We start from the raw sequence: 6,233 nt of genomic DNA, 5'->3' as shown, positions 1-6,233 counted from the left end.
TAATGGATGGAAAGCCAAGGGGTGGAGAGAAGCAAAGGGGCTCCAAGGCATCATATATGTGAGTTAAGAAGTGTATTGAGGTGGATCCTCTGGTTCCAGCTACCCCAGTTGACACCACAGGAAGCTCAGAGACACGTCTTCTAGAAAAGACTTCCCACATTCCTGATGCACAAAACTATGTGTGCAAAGATTTAAGCTACTAATTTGAGGTAGTTTGTTATGTGACAACTGATAACCCAAACTCTGTGTGACAGAATTGTTTGGAAAAGAAAACAAAAGAAGGTATGTGAAATACTACATATTTGATACCTCAAGTAACCTTGATGAATTATAAAAACAGTTTAGCAAATAGTTATTTGCATAAATCATTATAGTTTACAAAGGATTTTAAAAGCCTCAAAATTTCTCCATGAAACAAAAGTATCCTCTTCACTTTATAAACAAGAGTGCTGAGGGTCAAAGAAGGTAAATGATGTGCCCAAAATCCTTCATGGCTGTACCAGCAACACCACCTAGTTTTCTCATTCTAGGCCAGATGCCCATGCACAGCTGTCCTCTAGAAAAAAGTAACTCTCTCAAACTCAGCATTGATTAGACCAAGGGCCATTCACACGAGGAGGAAAACAGCGAATCATATGTCTGTCCTTTTGCACAGTATCTGACTTTGCATTATAGAGAAAGGATTTCTAGGCACTGTCTCTATGTTCAATATGCAAAGCCCCTAAAATGACATCCATTTCTGTAATAAATGGAGCGCAAATCCAGGACAATATCTTCTTTGAAATAAAAGTCTTTGGGGTACAAGAAATATGACTTAAACAAAGTTTGTAAATAGGACCAATGATAAATTTTTAAGTGTAAATGACCTATAAGCATGTATATATTCACAAGGATATCTGTACCCCTTTAATAATTAAGGTTTTCAAGAGCAAATTACACTTTCTCTCATTGTGCATTTATTAAACTGAAGAATTCATTCTGATTCTAAAAGTTTACCTTGAAAAACTTGTTTAACAGTCATTTGGAATTCAAATACTATGAGTGTGGTGAAAGGAAGTCCCTACTAGAGCCATCCCCTGAGGGTAGTCAAAGGCACGCTCATCTGTGACAGCTGCTAATATTTAATATAGTCAACATTTTTGTGGCACTGGCATTACTGAGTAATAGTAACTTTTATAATCCTCCTCTAGTTTTAAACCATTCTTCAGATGCTGGGTGACAGCACTATTAAAGACTTCATCAGTAAACTTGCTCTCTTTTCTTGAAGGGAGGAGTACCAAGAGAAGATCACGCAGCAATATACATGAATATTTTTATAAAATACAAATAAACGTTATAGTTCCTCCATGAATGCTGTATACTTACCAGCTGAACTTCCTTTAAATATATTTCAAAGACAGTCAGGTGTTGCACATGGTCACAAGAGTGTTTTTGTCTTAAAGGCATTTTTGTATTAGTAAAAACAATAGGCATTATGTATTCCTTTATATTACCAAAAAGAACCTCATGTCTGCTTGGCATGAAATATTGTACAATTAGGCTAGAGGTGGAAGGAGGAGAGATTTAGCATTAGCATGCTGTCTAAAATTAATCTCAGTTTGAAAAGTTTGCAATGCTTTTTTCTAAGGCCTATGGGTTATAGTTACTTAATGATTGTATTAACTAATTAAATTATACATTTTATAACCCCATTATGTTAAATAGGACTTATATACCTTATATACTGGACTCTGAATAATTATATAATGATAGTAATTTTAAAACATGTATACCTTTTAATAAAATAGTTTTCTTCTCTGGAAAAGCTTGCTTAACCTTCCTTCCACCTCTCTTTCCAACACAGTTTTCTCTCTCTCTCTCTCTCTCTAATGGAACTAAGATATTTTATGACACCTTGATTTTCCAATTGCTTTTTAATCTGTTCTTTGGTATCTTTTTCATTCTTTCACTTTCTAATATTCTTAAGATCTCAAAAACTCAGGTTTGTTTGCTTATTTTGTGAGTTTTTTTTTTTTTAGAACTTCAATGTAAGTATAGTTGGGTTTCTTCTGTTAATACTTTTTTTTTTTTTTTGAGTTGGAGTCTCTCTCACTCTGTCGCCCAGACTGAAGTACAATGGCCGCTCCCAACCACTGCAGCCTCGCCTGCTGGGCTCCAGAGATCCTTCTGCCTTAGCCTTCCAAGTAGCCGGAATTACAGGCATGCGCTACCACACCCGGCTGATTTTTTGATTTATTGTAGAGATGAGGTCTCGCTGCCCAGGCGGGTCTCAAACCCGCAAGCTCAGGCAATCCACTCACCTCAGCCTCCCAAAGACGCGGGATTACAGGCTGAGCCACCGAGCCCGGCTCTTTTAATACTTTTTTGTTTCTTTTAATACCTTTTTGTTTTGCCTAACTAAGTTTTTGTTCCTATACACTGTGTGTATAATCTCTACACTAAGTTCCTTTTTCTTCAGAGAGGATGGAAATTACAAATGTCTCCAAAACTACTGATATCAGACAATGATTCCAATATCTCAGTGTCTAAATTATATCTCTCAAACTGCCTTTCGCTATAGAAGCCAGAAACTATTAAGAAATTATGATTACTATGCCCACACTGCCCAAGCCCACGTTAGTTGATAGTAGAGTTACCCTTAAAACAAATAAAGGCACGAGTACAGTACAGTAAGTCTGCTACATATAAAATTTCAAGTTACAAAGGCTCATGATGCACATGTGCATTTTGTGTGTATTATTTCTCTCCACCAGGTGTTAGTCTAACCTATTAAAAACATACAGTACTCTATAGCCAATTGTGTTAGTTGGGTACATAGGCTAACTTTGTTGAACTTACAACAAATTGGCTTATAAGTGTGTTCTCAGAACCGAACTCATTCGTATATTGGAGACTTCCTGTAGTTGAAATTATTATATTTGTAGTCCTGTTTTCTGTCTTTAGTGTAGTGGTGTTCTAGAGACCAGAGCCACTAAGGTCAACTTTACTACTTAACTATAGAGGAACAAATCAAACTGTGGTTATAAGAGAAGTACCCAAAAAAAAGAAAAACAGTTGGAGGGCAGGCCCTTTGTAAGACAGGCTTCCCTCACTAGGTGAGTGTTTTAGCAACTTATTAGAATCAGTATGTCAGCTAATGTTATTGTATGAGGGTGTGCTCAGCTTCAGCAATTTTTTTAGAAGATTCTTTTAATGCATTTGCCCATTTTGTGATGGATGATTTATGAGCACACCTGCCCACACCATGCTCAGTGTTCAGCGGTTTTAACCAAAAACGAAATGATCCCTGTGTCCCACCCTCCCTGTTCCTCTGATCTTGCTCTGAGTAACTTTTTTTGTTTGTTTGTTTCCCCAGATGAAAAATTCCTCAAAGCAAAATGTTTCACCAATGTGGAAGAGGTGAAACAAAAAATGACAGAAGCACTAAAAGACTAAAATTGACAAATTCAAAAACTGTTTTAGTGGTGGAAAAAGCATCTCAATAGATGTATTACATCAAATGGAGAGTACTTTGAAGGTGATTGAAGTGTAAAAATAAATACACAATATTTTATGAATAAATTCTGGGGTTTTGGGGTTTCCTTCATATATATAGAAAGAATATATATTCCTATTTTGAAGTTAAACATCACAAAAATTAAGTAATCCTAAATCAAATGTCTGGTATCAATTATTTTTCTAATATCTGTAGATACAATAGTTATAAGATCTATCTTATCATGTGTTTGCTTTGCTGTGATCTTTATTGAAAGGTAAAGCAAACGGATTCTACCTGGGGAAATCCTGTGACGTCCTTTCTCCTGCATGCTGATGAGTATCTATGATTACCAAAGTCATATCACTGGACCTTAACCTTTGCTGGAAATAAGAGTCATTTAAGGATCATTTAGTATTTCCCTATGCCTGGGCCCACTGTAGACAAGTTAAATCAAATCTCTGGTAGTGGAGTCTGAGCTTCAGTATACCAAAAAAGATTCCCAGCTGAGAAGGGCTAGATCCGCTGAAAATTTCTCATTCTATTATTGAAAGGCCAGTCACTGCCAAGGCCACACACTTTGACATTCTAGACCCCTGGATTCAACATATAAAATCCAGGGATTGGTCCCTCAACTGCTATAGTGAATGGTCTGTAGTTCAGTGAGGATTATAAATCTGAAACAAAATCTTGATGCAAAGACAATCCTTTTGAGCCCATGAAACCCAACTCTAGATTTCAGCTGACAGAATGTGTATAAAGTCAGGTATGAAGGTGCGAAAGAGGGAGCAGCCATGAGGAACAACTTGAACCTCATATATTGGTTCAGCACAGCAATCACAATGAATAGAGCTCAAGAGGAAAATGAATTCTGTCAATCAATAGTTCCTATTTTCAGATAAATCATCATCACATTTGAGGATAATAACTTGGCCTTAATGGATTTTAAAGGGAAGCCAGACCATGAATAGAGAGGCCTTGGAATATATAAAGAGCTGAAACAAGAGAACCAAGAAAAGGGAGGCTGGGGTTCCATTAGAATGATTTCCCTATATTAAAATTTTTTAAGCCTATTTTTATACCCAGAAATGACAAATACCACTAAATCACTGGAAGTTACGACTAAGGAATGATTTGCTCGGTTATGGATACTTAAAATGCTCAGCTTTTGACCTAAATGTAAAGTAAACCTCTAAAATTAGTGTCTTAACTTAGGAAGAAAAATATAACCTTACATAAAAATGTAGACAATCAAACTTAAGATACTCGATTTGCCTACCCTAAATTCTTTTTCTAGCAGGCATAATTATATTTGGTTTCATTAAAAATAAAATGCGCGCGCGCGCACACACACACACAAATTGCATCTAGTCACAGATGTTCTAAATTGCATGGAACAACTTATTCTTCTATCTTTGGTTCAGTTAATGAGTTTTCTCAAAGGAAATGCCTGCAATGAATTAAAAGAAATCAAGTAAAATGCCTTTCCGGAATCAAATCAACCATAATCAGTTGGAATTTGAATAAGTTTGTGATAACATTTCTAGCTCATATATACTAAAATGCAGTAAGCAATATTTCCCTTGTACTTTCTTGTGAATTTTCTACTATACAACTGGCCCTTCATATCTGTGAGTTCTGCATTCACTGATTCAACCAACTTTAAATGGAAAATATTCGGGGTGAAAACAAGATTGTGTCTGTACTGACCATGCACAGATTTTTTTCGTGTTATTATTTCTGAAATAATATAGTATAGCAATCATTTATAGCACATGTACATTGTATTAGATTCATAAATAATCTGGAGATTATTTAAAGTATATGGGAAGATGTGAGTAGGTTATATGCAAGTAATACCCCATTTTACATAAGAGACATTGGTATTAGAGGGAATTCCCAGAACCAAGGAAACAGGGAAGAATACTATTTTCATACTCACTGGTAATATCAATCAAGATATGTGTCTTGATATAGTGGAGAATGTTCTGCTTTAGAAACCAAGGCACTGGGTTCCAGGCTCCAGTTGTCCTATAATTCATTCTATACCTTCCAGTAAATTATTCAACTGTCCCATTTTAAATTCCTTCATTTTCTGAAAGGAAGCAATACATCTCATATACTTCAAAAATCTTTTCTGTTTTAGGCTAGTAAGTTAATGAAATAAAGAACACAAAACATTTAAAAATGTTTAAAACTACATATGCTGAGCAACTGCTTCTCTTTGACATGGTGTGAACATACAATTTATGAAAGCAATTTACATAGGTATGAAGATGCACAACTGCTTCATGTGTGAATGATCAGTCCCTGGATAAATATACAGTCTTAACTGACAGATAATTGTATGGCTATGAATGGATGAGGAAGTGAAGTGAGGTGATAGATTCTTGTCAAGTGGCAGCATCTAGCAGCACAAAGAGAAAATAGATCCTGGAACGATATAACCTTAGGTTGTACAGTAACCACATAGAAGACAATGAGAAAGACCCACCACCAAGGTTAAGGCTAAAAGTAAAAGTGAAGGTGGCTACTAAAATGGAACTGCTCTCTGGGTTGTTTCTAAGGGCAAGAGTTTTCCTTCCTTCCAATTACTGAGGGCCATCCTTATGATAATATTTTCTGCTTTAATTAGTGTTACTGGATGACTATTACATTATCTACCTAATGCTGTCAAATAAGCAATTGTAACAGATTTTCTTTACTCAATTGTGAAGTTAAATACATCTCTAGACTCTGATCTATATTACGTTCACTT

Source organism: Carlito syrichta, unplaced genomic scaffold, assembly GCF_000164805.1.
Source record: "Carlito syrichta isolate Samal-C Ts95f unplaced genomic scaffold, Tarsius_syrichta-2.0.1 Scaffold3726, whole genome shotgun sequence".
In the NCBI taxonomy this organism is placed as follows: domain Eukaryota; kingdom Metazoa; phylum Chordata; class Mammalia; order Primates; family Tarsiidae; genus Carlito; species Carlito syrichta.
Note: the sequence above shows the minus strand (reverse complement) of the source record.